The sequence below is a fragment of the Hylaeus volcanicus genome, chromosome 4, assembly GCF_026283585.1.
Source record: "Hylaeus volcanicus isolate JK05 chromosome 4, UHH_iyHylVolc1.0_haploid, whole genome shotgun sequence".
In the NCBI taxonomy this organism is placed as follows: domain Eukaryota; kingdom Metazoa; phylum Arthropoda; class Insecta; order Hymenoptera; family Colletidae; genus Hylaeus; species Hylaeus volcanicus.
This window is the reverse complement of record NC_071979.1, coordinates 13,192,619-13,214,413: the sequence shown is the minus strand read 5'-3', so window position 1 is coordinate 13,214,413 and position 21,795 is coordinate 13,192,619. Positions and strand designations below refer to the sequence as shown.

Sequence of the window (21,795 nt, the reverse complement as noted above, 5' to 3'; positions counted from 1 at the left end):
ATAGGACGCGACGAGTAAAGTATAGTTAAATTTTATTTGTTGACGTTTTGGTTTTTGCTTCTTGAGACCGTCTTTAGGTGATACAGAACAAATCTCTTAGTTTACGAATCCAACGGAATGGGCGCGTAGGAGGAATCAAACATTTTGTTCTTGTTTATTGAACATAATGTATTTGGATTAATAATCACAGAGACATTGAAGAAACTTTTAGAGGTAACAAGAAATTCAGTAACATGGGAATAATAATAAAGTATCAATTTCTTTGGATAAACTAAAAAAATTGTCAATACTTAAACAGCAACAGTAATTTTATCAACAGACTTAAATACTTATGTAAAGTAATCATGTACGTGTATTTACAATATCCAGTTGACACAATAACTGAAATCAATCACATAAAAGATGTACACAGAAAGATAAAGAAAAGAGAACCAAATACACAAGAATATAGGAATGTCTTATCTAAAGAACACTACTCACTGGAAGTCTCGAACCGTATTATTCAAAAGTTTCGAATCGCTTATGGTATTACCAATCTACAGGAAGATTATAGTACTAAATATTACTTACTAATAATACCTTATTATCATTAATACACGGATATCGAAAACTATAAGAACACATCTTATAGCAGATTAAAATTTTCGAATCGCTTATGGTATTACCAATCTACAGGAAGATTATAGTACTAAATATTACTTACTAATAATACCTTGTTATCATTAATACACGGATATCGAAAACTATAAGAACACATCTTAAAGCAGATTAAAATTTTCGCTGTGTATATAACTTCAATGTTGTCACCTGTCACGTGATATTTACGAGTGTACGTATAATAAAAGTATTAGCCTACAGGGAAAAAAAATGTCACGCGAGAAAAATATCCGGACAATCAAGTCGAAACGTGGATAGGGTACTCGTACTCACGCTATATTTGTACGGTGAATTATCAATCTATAAGCTGTGTTAAATCAAATCAAATTACACGTTATCTTATCGTCGTGGAACTATCGCTAATATTTATACAGCATCCGTATTAGAGTTTTAAATTTAAAATGGATCAAATAGATAAAGCAATCAAATTTAAAGCTGTTAAGTAAAGACGAACTGCTCCTCTTGATTATTGTATTATAGTAAAACACTCATGAAGCGGCAGTGTGCAAAGCGTGCGTAAGTACATACATATATGGCCGTCGCTGTATCGCAGGCACAACCTTGACGACTATTTCTTAAACGCTATTTTATAATGTGTCGCGATCGTTTCGTATACCTATAAAGTGAACTAAAAAACAGGTAGAAGAATTTAGCGATGTAGAGTGTTTTCAAAAACGGGCAAAAATGCTTACGAAGTTAACATAGGTCGAGAAACAATCAGTTTGAAGTTCAGAGTAATTTGCGATTGTCTGAACGTTGCAGGGGGACCATACATTGGATGTTTCATTTAACGCGGTCACTTAAAATATCTCGACTGCATTTTACGATACAAAAGTTAATAATGGGAATTGTTATCGTTCGATACAAAGGGTCAAATACTGTGATTAGCAAACAATTGTTTTAATTAGTTCTTTCAAGATATCAAGATCATTCTTTTTAAATAGGTTGATATTTAATTACAATAATCGCGTAGCTTATGAAAAAAAAAAACAATCAGCGATATATAGTATGCTGATCTTCTCTTGACCTTGAACAAGAGGAATCACGAAATGTTATCATTAATTCCAATACTTGGTTTGCAAGCGATAAATGAATCGTTTAAAGCTGTAGTGGAAAACATTTATTTTAAAAGGTGTTCAAAATGATTGCAATTAACTTCCATATATTTTGGGAAACGTGAAAAAAAAATGATAGAAAACCTCGAATTTTCAGCCCGAAATAGCAAACTGTGTTCTTAAGTAGCGAATCATAGTCGAACGATCCATCTAAAGTTTCATACCAATCTCTCGAGTCTTTTTACCCGAGTCAACTTCTATGGCGGTTTCAGAACGTCGTTGTCAAAACTTTTTGAACGATCCGTGCCGTAGTTTCTTTAGTAGTTGAAATCTCCATGTCGAAAATTCACAAAACAGTGCCGAACTTCAGAGTAGTCTGGATCCCTGACTGTTATATTTACCTTTCCGGCTGCTTCTACCAAAGTTGCCACCGAATCTTAATTCATACAGCGTAGGACGTCTAATTTATTTGCCGAAGGTGATCTCCACTTGAACGTTGTAGAACGAGTACATGATAGCGAATGAAAATGATAACGCGCACAATTGATTACGAAAGAGGCCACATTTCGCGCAGAAACGAGACGTCAATTCTTTTCGTCATTGAGTGCTTGATAATTTTATTTAAAGTTCTTCCTTTAATTAAAAATATATCATATTATTGATTTTGATAATTAGAAAATTGAAGATTGGTTAACCAATTCGAGCAATCTTTTAATTTTATATCATCCTCTATGTGATCATCCATCTGATCATCTACATATTTTTGTGACATATATCAATAAACATCTATACGTTCGTTGATTCATCTGAATATTTAGAATGATTGCAAATAAAGAATATATGAACAATTGGAAAGAAATTGATACGTAATACAAACGTATAATTTCAATTCACAAATAGTACAAAATTGTGCAGAACTAAGATAATTACTATGATGCTAAAAAATACATACTGTATATGATTATTTCTTAAGTCGTCTGGTATAATCAAGAATAACACAGTTAATGACAAGGCAGATGGAGTAGTACAGACAAGTTGCGATGCCCTTTGCCATGTATGCAACAGTTCATAAGCGAAGCTGTTTAGCCACAACAAGAAACGCATTCCAACAGTCTGATCAGGATTATTATATTATACAGCCGAAACGTCACAGAGTTGGTTCAGTTGAACGACTAAAAGTATATTTTTGATTACTTCTGTTCGGATCGCGTGATTGCTAAAAGGTCAGACATCGCATGAAAGATAAATAAATTTATTTAAAATAAAGCTTCACCTAAGAATGACCGAATCTTTTGAAACTCTGTAGAATCCCTTCTTGTAACTTTAATAGAAATCCACATAGTTGATGAATAGAAAATAAAGTAAAATAAAAATTAAGCAGTATTAAAAGTAACGATTTATGTGTTTAAAAATAAGTGCCTTTTTTGGGGAGGATCTCAGCTTTTTTTTATCGATACCGCTGCATTTTTACAAATGAAGGTAATAAACAGTGTGTCACAATAGAAACAAGTAAGACGATGTCACAAAAAAGAAAGGAGAATAATGGAAAACAACTAGAAAAAGAGGAAAGAGGAAACAAATTAAATGAAAATTCATTAAAAAATTGACAAATTCAATTTTTAATTTTTAATTAAATTACAAATTTATTTTGTTTGTGAATTGTGAAGTATCTTTTTTTTCTAACTGCACTTTGTCCACATCTGTTATTTGTAAGACAATTTAAAGGAAATTCCCTACAGCAAGAATTATTGGTCATAATTCCAACTAATTTACGCTGCGGAGTTCTATTATTTGCACGAAGCGACCGGAAAGCAAAATAAGAATTTCCTTTCCGTCTAGAATTCTTCTTTGTTTCTTCCTCGTAAAAAGATTATGGAGCGGTCAGGCGAACTACGACGTCATTTTCCATTCATTCGCAAATGTAGTTGATGTCTGTGTGTCGAAACTTTAAAGTGAGTTATTACAGTTGAAGCTCCTCAAAAAATTTCATGTCAATTCTGAGTGAATATGTTGCCGAACGGCGTGCTTCTTTGATCTTTTTAACGTTTTACCTATGTTTCTCGAATCCGCGACTGGCATGCGAATGAAAAGCGATTGGGACACCCTTGTATCGTTTTTTGTGCTCTCAGCCCGTTCTTTTTTGAGAGGTGACGCTCGTGTTCTTCGTGAATGACAAATTCGTGTTAGGCTTTTCACAGTGCAGCCGTACAATTCTCATTTTGCGCGTTTCTTTTGGTTCTTTGATGAAAAATTCACAATTAAAATATCTAAAATGGCGCTTAAATTTAGATATCCGTACACCAAGGTACATCATTTCAATTATTCTTATATTGCTGTATACGAAATTTGAAACATTTCGGATTAGGAATATTCTACAGAATTTTTTGCAATTTTTTCATTAAAAATCCGTGTTGCGAGTAATTGACTCGAAAAAGATGATATCGAAGGTCCTTAGCTGTTATGTTATTTTGTGCTTCTATCAAAGTTTGACTACTTGTATATTGTGTCATTTAGATTAATTTATATTCATCAAGAATTGAGTATTTCAAGAATATTTCCGTTCGAATGCTTTTATTTTTAAAGACACGTTCCTTTTTCTCTCGGGTAAAGATAGATTCTAAATCGTTTCTTATTAATAAAAAGAAAACGTAAGTTTTCATGAATAATTACATAAATACCCATAAATAGTACAATATATATATATATATAATAAATATAATAATAAATTATATTTATAATTTAATTATATTTATTTTTATAATAAATAATAAATATAATATAAATATATTATATATATATATAAATAATAAAGATAATAAAGATAAAGATATATGCAAATTTTGAAAATGTTAATAGTTGTTAATTTGACTGTTGTATAAAGAATAGTGCTACCTTTGTTTTAATCATATAATATGTATATATCTGTATATAAGGTGAACATGTATATTAATTATTTATATTATATAATTAATTATATTTATTAATTGTACATATAATTAATATACAGATACATATATAATTAAAACAAAGATAGCACTATTCTTTATATACCAGTCAAATTAACAACTATCAATATTTTCAAAATTTGTTGTGATGTAGAATAATGTAGTTAAATACAACAAATTCTCCTAGACTGTTCCTCTAAGTCGCGACCTATGTATTATAAGTAGCAATATGATTGGAGGGGGAAAGACGGTATGTAAGAATATTCAGCATCTGCGTTTCTTTCGGTAATTAAACAGATCCGGTTCTGCAAATCAGGTCGAAATATCAGAGGTTGAATTCAAACACGAAACGACGCATTTTCATAGAATCGGTCTTGTCTTACGTTCGACGCCGACTTTTATTGTACATCGAATCGTATAACACTTTTACGTCGATTTGGCGTTCGCTTCCAGTACGCGTTTCCGAGCTCTTTAGGAGATGTACGAGAATAGCTTGATTTTAATCTCCGTCGTTTCATAATATTATCATATACGTCACTCATTATTAAGAAGCCCCAAGCTACTTCGCGTTTCCCGCGATCTCGTGGCGTTTGTATGCGTAACAATATTCTGTGAAGTACATCGTTCGTGATAGTAGTGACGCAGTCTAAACAGATGATCAAAGTGCAGCTTTAATCACGTGAATTATAGTTCTCTCTGCATCGCGTCGTGCGCATTTCCAGCCGCCGATAGCATTGCCTTGTATACGTGACTCGAGCTGCTGCACTGTCGGTAATCTCTTCATTTTATTGCGTGTTCGCTATTATTTGCTAGTACAATTTAACTAGTTAATTAGTTGCAAACAATATTCCAAGTCGCATAAAGTATTTCACGCGCCCTTCTTGGGAATCGACACGTGTACAAGTAACCCCTTCGTGCCCTCGCTTTGGTAAACACAATGTATTTTCTTCGATACGAGGTTGCTTTACCCTGGTAGAAATATAAGAGTGCAGTTTAAAAAGAAAAACAAATTATAATAATTGTAATACATTTAATCCATAATGGATAACGTTTGAAGGAACCATTTTTGTAGTTCTATTTGTTTCTATTGAAATTTGTATTTATAGAGTTTCCTTGCAAACTTATTGTGAAAATTCTATTGGTTTTTCAAAGGTTCAAAAATTTTAATAATTTCATAATTAATTATTTATAAATAATTTAATAATAATTATTTTAAATAATTTAAATAATTTTATTATAATTTTCAAAAATTATAATATCGTTTAATAATAATTACAGTTAATATTTCTGTAAGTAGATAGCTCATACTTTTCAGTGATACATAAGGCGTACCTAAACACAATTGTATCTGAATTGAAGAAAATTAGCAGGAAACTAACAAAAATCTACAACAGCTACAGAAAAAGCTACAGAATTTGATGAAGGATCGAATACGTTTTTTGGATGGTATGATTTCCTCACTTTTCGAGTCTTTTTATTTATTTCGTTGCTTTAGACGATATACGTAACCGTGCGTAATAGAAATCATCCTGATTTGTTTTTACTTAGAATGTCGTGGCTAATAGAATAGTTTTTCAAACAGAAAGTTTGAAACGTCAGCCAAGTTGTAGAGCTTCCTACTAGCCAGAACCTTCGAAGAGTGTTCGATGATGGTCTTTTTTTTTACAGATTTTTGGATTTGAATATTTTCGGAGCGGTGACAAAATGTTCAAAGGCACGCGAGGCGTAGATTGTGTGAAAATTTATTTGAAATCTCGTAAACAGTCGGGTTTTGTAGAAAACCAGTTAGGAGTGCGTCGCAAAACTCTGTTCTCTCGTCGCGAGAGACCTTCAAAGACGTTTCACACATTTAGTATTTTCTTGCTTGTCCTGATTGATATCGTTTTATTGGTTTTACTCGGACGCAGTTTCGCGCGCGAGAAAAAGCAACTCCTTGTCCTCGTGTACGAACAAAACTGATACGTCGATTTTCGGATGCTAGCGCTAATTTCCTCGGAGATCGAGTAGCATAAAAGTTTGCATCTATATTGGCAGGTATGTTCGGATTATCTCAAAACTAGGACATTTAATCCGATATCTGATTCATCGAGTTCCCCGCCCCCTCTCCCCTGGGTTTCGTCGATCTCAAAATGAACGGTAGTCATTGTTAAAAAAATAATTTGCCGCATTACAAAAAAACTGAACTGACCAGTCACAGGTGGCTGTCAGCTCCAATTTTATGCTTGGGATTTCAATGCTTCCAACCGTTATTCGTTGTACTAAAATTAGAATCTTAATTATGCAGGTAAATATTTCACAATGAACGAATGAAGATGTAACTATTTAGTGAATATATCTCTATGTGTTGACTTTATTTATCATCTATTAATCCAATTTAATTTTGCTTGACATCGAATACTCGGATATTGGTATTTTTCTTGGTTTATTTTTCCTTAGAACTATAATTTTGATTGAAGAGGCATAGAATACCTCATAAAATGCTCTGTCTTTTTATATTGGAATGTAGGTGAAATATAATAAAATATAGTGAAATAAAATATATAAATAAAGTATAATAAAACATACTACACAGGCAAAATATAATATTGTATCGTAAGCTAAATATAATACTTTATATTATATTTATACTACTATACTAATAGAGACTTTGTATTGTTTAAAAATCAACCAATGAATCTGACTCGGCACGCATTGAGCGATTTAATTGTACGGTTAAGGTGTACAATGAATTGAAATTGATTTTGCATAATCAAGATCTCTGTCAATCAGCTGCGCAGATCATTTTTCAGAGGCACGACCGCTCATTGTTTCGATGAGTAAAAAGGCTTTCGAGTACAACTACGCGCGTCAACGTATGGTTTGTATCTACAACGTAGATGCCTGCTGGATGGTCAGAATTAGATTCGAACACAACCTACGCCAACCTTCAAATTTGTGAAGGTGACGCGAAACGAATGATGGTACACGTCAGACGCGTCTGGAGGAAAAAAACTCACCGACGGATTAGGCTTTTTGTATAGTCTCCAATTAAAAATCGACCGACGCGGAACCATTATTTTTATTGCGTCTGGTCAGCGAAGAATAACGTATGGCAGTTTGATTCAATATAAAAGTAGAGAAATAACATGCTCGTCAGCGAATAAATATCAATCATGTTGATAGCCTCTCGAGCGTGTTACCGTCTAATTTACGACGCACTAATAGAAACGCTATTGGTCACTCGGTTACCTCGCATCAGTGTTTTAATTTCGACGCTGCTGTTTTTGATTATGGAAGACGAAACATTTTAAAAAGAGGACTTTCGAAAGCTATTAATATAAAGATCATTTCTAATGCTGTTAACTCACGAATCAGAAATAATATAGGATACATACTTATTAGTATATTTTTATATTCTCCATTTTCTTGAAAATTTCACAATTGTACTTTTATGATGTACCTAAAAAAATAAATCCACGTGGAAAAATAATCATTAAAATAGGTGACTTTTGCACTCAGTGTACAGAAGTATCGTATAATTAATTCTAACTTTATTTTTGATAAGTCAATTGTCGAATTGCAAATGGCAGAAATTAGTGGCGCCACTAGAGAACGATTATACCAATGACTGCCATTTTCATTATACTAATGATTATTTTAATTTATTTAATGACATAATGTACATTTGTTTACGTTTTGTTTGTAAATTAAGAATTCATTTTTGTAATAAATTGATTACTGATGTCGAAACACGAAAAGTGCTCGTTGTACATAGTTGCTCGTTCTGCTTCATTGTGTGTGTTATATACTATTATGTTAATATCGCTTTTCATTAAATTCACCTCTTTATATATTACAAACAAGCTGTTCGACGTTTCTTTATGCTGCATATATCACACTCTATTAGAAATGCCGCGTCACGGCTTAAAACACGGAATCCGCGAATTTCGGTCGCTAATCAAAAATGGCAAGTGTTCGCGCACGTGTACAGATACACGCGTGTGACGAGCGGCGCCAACTATTTAATTCGACGAATTCAACGTATCAATTAATAGCGTTCCCTACGACTTATTGTTAGCAGGCTATCGAGGCGTTTTAATCGCGACATTCATTCCCACGGCATGTGGATTACGTTCAGGCGAATTCACGCGTTTCCACGTGCACGCGTGTCCCCCTCGTGTGCGTGTGCACGCAAAAGCGCAAGCGCTTTTGTAGCCGGTACGCGCGGCCACTCAGACAGTGAAAAGGCATCGCTTGCATATAGATAAACCAGGCGACTCGTTGTCCGAGGTCGGTGCTCAAGGTTGCGTGTGACGTCACTGGACCTCTTCCTCGATCCCCACCTTCTGTCCTACTCCATCGCGTTCCACCACCTTCTAATATCGCAACTTGCGTTTAAATCCGTGGCACGGCACCGTCACACCAGCCTGATCCACCTTGCCACTATGTTTCACTTGCGCTCTTCCTCGAACGACGCGACGCCGACGCCTGCTCGCCGAACGGCGCGTTTCACTGCCCCGCAGTCAGACCACGCGTTAAGAAAACACGATATGGACGAAAATCTAAATTACTCTACAGAGTTACACGCACGAATAGATCTGCGAAGGCGTCTGGCCAGAGTGGTGCCATTTCGAAACGGAAAATCTGGTTTCAATGGAAAAAGACACATGAGTACGAGAAAAAATTGAAATTATAGTAACACCTTCCGGTAATTTGCTACTATTGGGTTGTCGAGAAAGTCATGACAACCCAAAAATACGTCATGTTTTTTTTCTTGATTTTTCAAATGTTATTTATTTATATAAAGAACAAAGATCAATCAATGATATATAGCCCGTTTTGTTCGATAACCTTTCGCCACCGTTCAGTGAGTTTCATATTTCCTCGTTTATAAAAGGACCTGTCTTTATCGGCGAAAAACTGACTAAGGTGCTGATTAACAGCCTCATCGGAATCGAACGTTATATCACGCAAAGAAGCTTGAAGAGCGCGAAACAAATGGAAGTCCGATGGCACAAGATCTGGCGAGTATGGTGGGTGTGGTAACTAGGGGTGTGCGGGATCCCGGTCGGGACGGGAATTTCTCCCGGGATCGGGATGGAATCCCGAGAATTTCATAATCCCGAATACATCCGGGATTCCCGTGAATATCCGGGATCCCGAAACCATTCGGGATTCCCGAGAATTTCGAGATCCCGTAAATGTTCGGGATTCCCGGAATTTCGAAATCCCGTACATTCGGATTGCTGAAATTTTCAAGAATAACAACACTTTCGGAAATCCCAGATATTATTCTATATCCCGTACATTCTCGGGAATCCCGGATTTTTGCGGGATCTCGTGTATTCTCGGGAATCTCGAATCAACTCGGGATCCCGCATAAACCCGAGAATCCCGGATATTTTCGGGAATCCCGGACATTTTACGGGAATCCCGAATATTTTCGGGAATCCCGGACATTTTACGGGAATCCCGAATATTTTCGGGAATCCCGCACATCCCTAGTGGTAACACATCCCATCCAAGGTCCAGTAATTTTTTACCGGTAGCCAAACTTGGCTACCGCGATGGGTCTCCCTGACTGAGGAGCATCGCTGAGATTAAAATCACTAGCACGGAATTTCGTGAACCATCGTTGCCACTGACGTTCTTGTAAAGCATTCTCACAGTAAACTTTACGCAACTTTTCGCAAGCTTGACGTGGATCCTTCCCTTTATGGAAGTAAAACAATAGAATATGACGAAAATGCACAGTTTGCTCTTCGATGTTCAATTTATTGTAAAATTTTCCAAACTCAACCAAATCGATCAGTCTTTTGTTTAGTACGAAGCTAGAGTTCTTAGTTATCAAATGACAGCAATCGCGTGGTTGCAACTGACTCTAGTACTGCCAAAAGTAAACTAGTGCCTCCTGTTGCAGAAATGCGTCACGACTTTTCCGACAACCTAATAAAGACAAGGTTGCATTTTTTTGAGAGACGTCTAGGGCGTCTAGGCTCAATCAACAGGATGTCTTACAGGAGAGAGATCTTTCGCTTGAATAAGACCAACTAGAGGACAGCAACCGATTTTTCAAACCAGTCACACGGCCGGTCACTTGTCACAAAATATAGAAAAAATGTTCACGATTGACCTCACGAGTAATTTCTTTTTCTTATTATCACATCGCAGCCGATTAATTCGCTATTACTGGCGACAAAGAGTCATTCGAAGAATCTTTCGTCGCGAGTAAAACCGATTACCAGGCCCTGCCGGAAGGAAGTTGCTGCGAGTGGAGATCCGCGAGAGAGATAGAAGGAATCAGATTTCCTTCGCTCTACCTCTACATACACCCTCTGTTCCATAACTAACCGGAATGGCTTTAAAAATAACAGAACTAACTAGAAAATCTTGACATAATCATTTTGTTTATTCAAAATATTCTCCCTCGGCCGAAATACAACGATTTGCACGTTCAAAAAGTGTATCAAATGGCTTTTTTATGTCCGTGATTGGTGTTGATATTGCTCGTCGTTGTTTGTTGAATAGCTTGAATTGATGCAAAGCGGTTTCCTTTCATGGTCAAATGCAACTTAGGGAATAAAAAATAATAGCAGAGAGCCAAATCGGGAGAATATAGAGGATGTTGAAGTAAAAAAATTTTTTTTTCATTCTAACATGAAAAGTATTAAATGTTATTTATTTAGCGACCACTGTGAATTACGTGTTCAACACTTATATATATGTGATTCATAATATAATTAAAATAAATACGGAATGACTTATGGTTTGAGTAACTAATTCTTACATCTAACAATAATCGTAAATACTATTTAGCATAAAACGTATATTTTAGAAGGTTGTAGTATTTTGTTAATTCTTGTTATTAAATGTTGATTAAACGTATTCATGAGAAATTTGTGTAATTTTGATTACTGTGATTACAGAATTACGACAACGTCTCTATCTCAAACGATAGTTCAAATTCGACAATTGCGACGGACAGTTGTTTCTAAAGTCCGTATTTTTCGAAAGTCTTGAAGCCTTATAGAAACGGATCTCTATAGTGAAATCGTAAATGAAAAACCGTAAGACCGATACTAAATACTTCTACAATTATTAAACATTTCAACTTCTTCCTGCATCAGCTTCTTTTGTCGTTAGTCATAAGAGGGATATGACCCGATCAAATTGCGTGACTCAAACTGCATATCAGCGCGTGATCTCTGCCTCATCCAGTATAATGCGTGGAATATGTGCGTTCTATCTCGACGATTATTTCTGTTTAGGATATTCTTCGAATAATTGGTTTCGCGCTGTCACGCGATATTCATTACTCGCAGGCACAATCGTTGGTTTCACAGAAATTAGCTGCAGATTGTTCGATATATGTGTACGGATGCCTCTTTTCTTTTCAAACAGTGTAGATGACAATCGAAATCGTTCTGCCTGTTCGTGATTCATTAGCGCTGATGCACGTTTCGCAATTTGAGAAACAGTATTATTGTTTTCAACTTTTTTTTAGATAAGGTGAGATTAAATTGAGTTTGTTAAGGGCCTCGAAAATAAAATCATTAATTATCAATAATAAACTTATCAATCTGAGAAAGAGGAAATTGGATGTAATATTTAAATTATTTAAAGTCATGTTACAACATATTGTGTTTGCAACAAAACAAGGGATCCTCGGTCAGACTAAAATTTTATTTTCGTAAAAATCTTAATCCACAGAATGATCACAGAGATCCCGGTGATCAACTTTGTAGATCTTTCGACCTTTTTCTATTTATTTTCAATCGTCTTAAGTCTACTGCGACTCGCGTTGCGGAATGGCGAGTATTAAAAGTGCAGTTTCGATAAGAACATTCGCGTCGGCAGGTAACGCACACGCGCATTCTCAAGGAATCCTTGCGACCCGACGCGAAGCCCACGCATTAGGCGTGCACTGCGTATGGATACTACTATTGCGTCGAAACGTTACGTGTGAACGGTATAACGAGTTTTACGAGTGAAAGGGTTACATTAATACGGAAAAGTTTAGACTTGACGGTGGTATTATGGTCTTGGAAATATCAGTGGGCAAGTGTTCGATTCAAATACGAGAGTAGGAAAGATCTTTCCTATTCAATGATTTGTATAATTGCTTACCGAGGAACGAGATATATTAACATAGCGGTGCAATAGGCCTTCAACGTAGACGACATCAGTCAACTGTTGGATAAACTTAGTAGTTTTTTCTTTTATTCTTTGTATAACTTACTTCTTATACTTAATTGTAAATATACATATATGATTAAGATATACAGATACTTAATTACTATAATATATTCATGATGAAAAACTTTATACATATTTTATTTTAATAATTATATATAGAAATTTACATCTAAAACTGACATTTATTCTGAAATGGCCTTTAATGGATAATTTATCAATTTATAACACATCATTAATTATTATAATTCAATTCATATTTTCAAGTCATATTTTCAAGATTAACTATAACATAACACTGTACTAATTTTCCTAATACCGCGTTAGTAATATACCCAATAAATCTGTTTATCAAACAAATATTTATATTTAATAACTTACCCAATAATAATATCATTTATATTATTCTCTTGGGCTTCTAACCGACTATTGTTTTTCTTCAAATAATGTTAAATATGTTTTGAATTATTTGGTAACCCTGAACAATAAAATTGAATTGTTAATCGTCGTTTCGAGCTTCAGAGTGTATGGCTTTTTTCCAAAAGGAATCCTTGCTGGTATGTGTATTTAAATTTAAAAACTATTATTACTAATTTTATTTTTGCTTTCTGCGCCACATCTGTATCTTAAGAAACCCACTAACGTAATACGCACTTGGAAGAGCTGACGCTAACAACACTAAATACGGAGTATGCACCACTTGGGTATTCTAATGATTTATATAATTGTAATTTACTATCAAATTATGTATCTATTTTTTACAAAAGAAAGTTTTGTAGTAGTGAAGTATTAGCAAGAAATATAGCATGACTTTAAATCGATATATTGCGCTCTTTCTTGATACAATTATTGTATATTGTATAACATTTCACATCAAAAGTTGTTCCATTACATTTTAGAACAAATTATCTTTGTACTGACGAGGAAGGTTGAAATTCAACGTGGTCGTAATTATAATTTATAATATGAACAATATGATTTAGGTCATTAGTTACTAAGAAATAACCTCCAATAATTAGTCGCTTTAATAATTCTCCAGTTCTGGTGTTTTTTTCTTTATTCCGGCATATTTATGTTACGTTAAGCGTAACGCATAACGAGAGCGCATTCTGGCGTAAAGTTGATATAATTGACACGCATTTATGCGGTGACGGAATCCACGTTAACGTGGAGGGTTAATCTTTAATTCTGTTCAAGATGTCGTACCGCGGTAGAATAAAAATTACGTCTATACGAAACGAATCTATCCTTAGCGATGCTCGAGCCTATGAAACATCTGGCAGATATCGACAAAATTGTTATCCAGATAAAATCTCGAATAACAATTAAAGATACAATTAAGTATTTCAAATAATTATGTTTTAATTCAGTCGACAATTTTAAGTACCGTTTTTATCTTTCTTTCCGTCACTTTCTTTTTCTTTCTATATTAAATTATTTTATTTGATAACTGATATTAGAAAAGAAGAAATTCTTATTTGGCTATTTCGACGATGCTAGAATATGAATTTATTTCGTAATAATGCAGCAATTTACCTCTTGATTAATAGAGAAAGAGAAAGTACGTCACGTTGTATTAGCAACTATATATTTTTGTATCTAAGGTCGAAAGTATAGTCTCTTGTATATAGTGGGTGTAGAATGTATTCGTACACCGATCAATTTCCCAAAAAACTTTTATGTGAAATTGTAGTTTCTTAACTTCTTTTTTTTATAATCAATGATATTTTACATATTCTCGAAGTAAACACATTAGTTTATTGCTCCATACGAATTAGAAAACATCGAATTTCCAGTAAAGTACTTTTAAAAAAGGTTCTAATAGAGGAATTGAAGAAGATCTCACTTCGAATAACTAATAATTTAGTTAATTTAATGCTTAGAAGAGTTACAATAATTACGAAATCAAAAGGAAATCCCACGAAGGAAATATTGTATACTTGTAAATCAATGTAAATTTCCTTTTTTTTTAATGAAATATTAAAAATTAAACAGTTGTGCGAATACTTATTGCTTCAACATTTCTACCAATTAATTGTTTTTTTTCTTGTTAATTTCGCAACTTACATAAATAGCTATTTTTTTGTTGTAATCTATCTATTCTAGAGATTTCCGACAATATGTAGAATGTCATTGTGTATAAGAAATAAGTTAATAAATTTCAATTTTACATAGTTTTTTTGGAAATTTATCGGTGTACGAATACTTTCTACACCCACTGTATGTGTAATATATTGTATATCAGGTGTTTCTGTTAATCCTATTACCTTGTCAATCCTTAATAAGATGAATAATCCGTGACATTGAAGTTTGAATCCAGCTAAATAGCTATTGTTTGCACAATAGGGGGTTATGGGAATCGTACGTGCGCACGGGTTCATCGGCGCGGTATATTGCTTGCTAATTATTTTGCAACCTTAATTATGTGGCGTGCGTTGACGGTAGAACATAGTGCACTTAAACGGTCGCTCGTCTAAGTTATCACGTTACAGCCCGTTAGGCGCTCCATTATACAATGGACGTTGTAACAAATATAATGATAGTAGGTGAGCCTCGTCTCTTTATTCCTGTTTGATATACTCCATTGATTATTGAAGCCACCGAGGAAAGAAACTGAAAACGGAAAATGAACGATTACACGTGTTATCGAATAGCTCAGTACCTACTGCTTGGTCAAAAATATTAAGGACACACATTTTGTCTGTCTTCGGCAATGCTTTCTTAAAACTTTTGTTTGACTAATACAATCATTAAAATATATTATTTTGTAGATAACGTTTAGATATTTTCTTTTAGCATTATTGTATAAGTATGTTCTTTATATGTAATTTTATTTTTTACTATTTTACTTTAGAATGATTTATGTTAAATATGATTTATAGTTTGATCAATATTTTATTCTGTTTTGTTGTAAATTTTCCAATATGTATATTGGTTTACTATTGTCCTTATATTTTATGTGATGGAATTTATCATCATCTTGAAATCCAAATTCAAAATCCAATCTTTAAAATGTAAGTTACAACGAATCATAAATTAAAATACAACACTGTAAGCATGAAGAGAACAGAAAGAATTTTATGGTTGCAAGAGCGACGTGCATGATATTGTGTAACTGCAATGTATGTATATCGTTGTAGTAGAATTGATCAACTTATATCGTCGTATAAAATTATGGACAAGGCGAATAGAGTTATATAAGATAATGCATATGCACATCATTTTTTATATATATCTTGTTCACAATATTCATCCATGAAATCTGCCTAATTTTTAACAATAAATTATTTTGAATGAATAGATGACGTTTAAATTTGTCTTGTCATCGATTTAATGGAGGAAACCACATTAGGGGATCAAAAAAATGACTGACAAGAATGACTGACTATAATTATAAAAAAAAACCTACTGATATACTCTTGCATACAACTAACTTATTAATTGGTTAAAAATGAGCTTATGTATACATAACATCTCTTATTGTTATTTGAATTTGTCCAATAATATGAATTAATAATTCATATTTAGAGAACTTAAAAAAAGAGTCTAGCAATTTAAATTTAAAAAAATTGAGTTTCTACACTTTTTTGAAGATTTAGGTCATTCAAGCATTATTCTAACATTGTAATAAAATGCAGAAATTGATCAATATTTAAGAAATATTTACCAATGAATACAGAAGACAAAAAGAAAGAAATCGTGTGATTTTAAAATTTGTATAAATAATATGATTTAAATCTGTACTTTTGCGAATGATGAGAATTTGTTTTACGATCATTTTCTACCGCATTTCGCGAGTGCGAGAGTGCGGTTAATAAACCAGAATTTCTCAACACGTAGGGAGCGAGTTCGATTTTAACAAAGGCGGAAATGTTGTTAAAAAGTTGTGGCAACGCAGAAACAGTCACTACCGTAGTAAAAAAGACACATGGAGGCATATTAAACGCCGATTACCATATCCATGGCAACGACGCCATCGATCTTTATAGCATTTTTATAAAGCTACCCCTATGCGTAGTCACATCGCTCAGGTGCGTTTACGTAATGCGTGTACATGCACATACATGACTGAAGGTGGACCTATATATAGATGCATGCTTAGATATATATAACCTTGCGTATGATTATAAATATGTAGCGTAATGTACAACGATTCCTGCGTTCTAAGCTAGCTCGTTACTATCGATACGATACTATCGACGCAGCTGCAGTGTCTCTCAAATTTTTTGCGGAATACTAATTCGTTCTGGCATGAACCTTATTTTTCGATGATAACCGCAGAAGGACAAAACTCTTATTTAGGTAAAATATTTATTCGGATAAAAAATTTATTCGTTACTTGTTGTATAATTAACAGAGCTGAATGCGTCGCGACACCTCCAGACATCATTTTAATTCTACTTTGATTAATTAAGCATGACGATATTTTCATAAATATACAAATTTTGTAATTTTAAAAGAATTCCATAATCTAAGAATATATTATACATAGGTACATTCAACACAAAATTTTGTTCAATAGCCAAAACATGATTAATGGTCTTGAATAAAATGGTCTTCGATAAAAAGAGTAAAACTTGGAATCTGAGTTATACAATTAAATATCTTACAATGGAAATTTTATCTGTAGAATGGAAGAAACGTCACGAATACATTACAATACGTTCATTTTATTAGGTGTATACTATCGAGATAAAATTTTGCCTATCCCTGAAGATAACTGACCTGATGAAAAAAAATTCCCTCTAATCTTTAGAATTGCAACAAGCGGAGGTTTATCAGTGGAATGCGTCACGACTTTCCTCGAGCCTTGAAAACGGTGAAAAACGTCGAGCTTTTCTGAATAATGAAGACATTTTCTTGGAGAATCAAATGCCTCGATTGACATTCCTTGACATTAATTGCTCTTCGAAGGGATTCATACAAGGCTCTGAAAGACTTTATCGTTGTCTGTGCTGAATTAATCGGTATTAACCAAAAGTTATATGCTGAATTAATTTCAGAATTTATTTTCTAATAATAATGATAATATATATTAGGTTATCCCATAAGTTTTGCAGACTGTGTCAATATTTAATAAAAAGAACTATAGAAATTTTATAGCAACGATATAATGACTGTCAGGAATGTGGGAAAATATTATATGATGAGAGAGATTACCTTTTTTTATAACACTTAAGGATATCTTTCGCATATTAATTTGAGTAGCAGAAGTATAAGTGGCATGAACTTTTAGAACGTCGTAATATATATTCTATATTCCATAAATACACATTAGGGAGATATTTATAAAAAACTTTCCAAAAGAAGCTTTAGGATTTCATTATTTAATAATAAAACACTTACATCTGTCAGCGTAATCATGCTAGACGTCTAAACAATGTCATCTTTCGTGTTCAATTGTAATCATGTGAACTTTCATTGAACACTCTATGATCCTGTGTGAGTCTGGAGTTGAATATTTGTTATGTACATTGCAATAGCTATTCCACAGTTCCTTGCACCAATACTGTTGGAAAACTTTTTACAACCCCTTAATGAAATTACGTAGGAATATGATTGTGCTGGATATAGTCGATCAATTTTTCGTTTCGGCATGAGAAGCACTGTTCTTTTGCGTATCCTCGCCTCCTTTCACTTCGCGAAGCTCCTTTCAGTATAGGTGGAAACATCTACCGTTACCTATGCTCGTAGGTGTACGTCGCATGCCATAAAAGCAGAGCAAAGTATATAATGTAAGGGTAAGCATCGACAACACAACAGGTGCTCAGTTTCCATAGACGCGGAAGTGCGTCGTGCTCGGGTCTCGCTAGATGTAAACGCTTCAACCCTTTCAAATTTCATTGTTTATGCCTCGCGAAAACGTCACCTTTCACCGTGACATGTCCCTCTTAATTGCATCGTTAACTTTAATATTCCCTCCCGAACGTGTCCTGTCTGTTGTCACTATCGTTTCGTCCGGCCCTCTCAAAATAGAGTTTCTCGCAAATATGTATACCCATCTACGTTGTATAATATTGGATTGTCCAGAAAATCCTTGGTCAATTTTTAAGAAAAATTTAAAGGCGACACATTTGAATTTTGATATATATTTATTGAATTACATACACAGGTACCATTATCTTCCACAAGCTTTCCCTATCTTTCACACAACCTGAAGATTCTGCACTTCCGGAAGTTTTAAAATAAATTTTCATTGGTTATAGTCACCGTAATTAAACCAATGTAGTACACAAATGAAATTCGATGGTTTTATTTGCATCAGTGATTTATGAATAAAAATTGAAACGCGACGAGTGATACAATTGGAATGGAAGTGTTTCCACACGCAGAAAGGTTGAAAATGCGAAATAAAGGTATTTTATTCCCCAGAAAATTGTTTTTGACGGTGAGTTGACTGAACGCGCGCATTATTGTGTTTACACGTAAATCGTATGGAGTTAATAATAAGTAAATACTACTTCTGGTTGCGAATTGTTGTTTTCAAACATTTTGTACGCATGCAGTTAACATCTACAGCTGGAATCATTAAGTCGTACTTTTGTATATCATGTGTGCTCCGAGTATTGTAGGTTCAAAGTCAATTATTTTCAAAACGAAGCGCTATGCAAAGAAGCTTATTCTATATTTTTGATTTACTTTTATATATAAAATTACAGCAGAAGCTAAAATCATCGTTCTTTGTCACTAATTTGAATTTTCCTTTCTGTTTCAGGTAAGTCGTAAAAACGTAGGTAACATAGACGAAACCACAGCTGGTTTCCAATGAAATTTCATGTCACAGGTATTTATCATAATTATTCATTTTTTTCCAACAAGTCTTTTTTACAAAACTTGTTTCGAATAAAAATATAATCTACACACATAAATTGGCGATTACGATTGGTTAAAATACTTTCATGTAGGTATAAGACAACGTTAGCTTATTGAATCAGTAATATAGTACAATTTTAATATAAAATAAGCAATTAAATATATTTGTTATTTGTATTCATTTATTTGACCACATTATACTGGTAATCTTGAAGTTGAAACAGCATACAAGTGTATTACTACCATTTTGTGCTATTAGGTAGACTAGAAAGTAATGTCGTTTCTTTTAGATAATATTATTTAATCCTCCTCGTTATCAAATGTCTTTTGCCATCTAGTGTGCAAATTTTCAATGCCAGAAGAAGTTTTAAAATTGCAAAAACGACATTACTTTTCAGTCCACCTAATATTATTAATACAATGAACAATAACCACTTTGTACGTTACAGATTCTTTCTTTTAACATTTTGTATACAACGGCGTCCAAAAGTTTCCACTTTGTGCCATATTTGCCTCTGTCATATTATTAGCCATGTTCTATGTTATCTAAAATTAATTTGAAAATCAGTGTATGATAAGAGGGCAAACCAGAAGTTACATTCGCTTTATTTAGTCGGATAGTTACAATATTAAATTTCAACTTGAAATATACAATGAAGGTAATGTTTTGGATCGTTTGAATTTTTCAAAGCATCGACTAGTGTGAATTACCGATATTATGAATACTACTGTATACCAAGAGCATTAATTTTTTATTATTTTGTTCTTGTCGTGCTCAAGACGAGTTAAATCACATGAGCTTTTTAACTAGGAGAGAGTTCAAGACGAGTTAACTCATTAACTCGTTACTAATATAAGCTCATGCGATTTAACTCGTCTTGAGCACGACAAGAACAAGATAATTTGACGAGTATACTCGTGCAGAGCACCGAAAAGGTTAAGCATAATTGATTATCACCTACTTAGGGTGAAATTCCGTGTAACAATAAGATAGTATCTCATGAAGATAGTAATCTAAAAAGTTGCTTCAGACATGTTTATCTTGGAAAAACATGCAAGTTTCCGATCGACCTTGTCAATTATCTAAGTTCAAGTGTTTCTAAAAAGTGCGAGGTCATTCAAACCACCGACTGCACATGATAAAAAAAAATTTAAGTTTATAAATACCCGTGTAATAAGAGGAACGTGTCTTGACGCTATTCTTTCAAAGATTATTTATCATTTCTTTTGATTTCCAGTCTTCAAACCAGAGTTGAAAGAGATGTAATCGTTCAGGGACTTTTGTACGGCACCGTATCCGTTTAAAAGTCTGTAATCTGTGCTCATCGTAGTTTTTAGTTTTTTTAATTTTTTCGTACTATTAATGCTTATATATAGTAATAGTGTCAAATAGCTAATTTGACTCTTTTGCTCGCTGTAAATCAATACAATAATTACTAATAATAGTTTTCGTGAAGAATTTGTACATTCGTTTGATTTTGTGATAACGATGTTTCTGTGTAATGTAGCAGGTGCCCTCTTCGAATTAAAATAAAATTATAAAATACATTCGTATAAAAGTGTATCGACGCGCGATGTATTCTAAGAACTAACAGAATTCATTGTAGCGGATATTTTCGGTGATTTTTCTCACGAACCCGAAATATCGAAATAGATGTCCATTGCGCGCAAAACGATGAGGGCTAACGCATTTATTACCTCCAGTGATTTTGACGTATTTGCGCTCGAGTCTAATAATAAATTCCATCCATCTGTGCAAAACAAGGTGTTTTCGTATAAATGCACACGCTCTGCTCGCGTTTGACGAGTGAATAGAAATTGCGTGCAACGATACATTTGTGATAAATTAACGAATAGACTTTATTTGCTGAAAAGATTCTATTACTTGAAAATATTACTATGAATATTCATTTGTCATTTACTGCCACCTACTTACATGAACAAATGGTTGCATCCGTGGTAACTATAATAAATCATTTCAATCAGTTTCAAGCAATTCGCCGAACATAAAAAGGGTTGTGTCCACAAAGAAAAACAATCGAAAGAGTGAGATCGAAATTTTAGATGTATTCGTTCTTAAAAATATTTTTCTGTTTGAACATCGCAAACCTCGTACTGAAGAATAACGGTAAATCACAATTTCAGAAATACTT

General features: G+C 33.7%; 1 protein-coding gene and 1 long non-coding RNA gene across 3 annotated transcripts in view; both read left to right on the top strand.

Moving 5' to 3' along the window:
- LOC128875842 (forkhead box protein O) overlaps positions 1–21,795 on the top strand; it is a 328,836-nt gene that overhangs the window by 107,462 nt on the left and 199,579 nt on the right. The gene's annotated exons all lie outside the window — the stretch shown is intronic.
- LOC128875847 (uncharacterized) lies at positions 5,053–8,384 on the top strand. Its single transcript, XR_008456898.1, has 3 exons — positions 5,053–5,428; positions 5,973–6,103; positions 6,326–8,384. It is a non-coding gene; the product is annotated as an uncharacterized LOC128875847 (long non-coding RNA).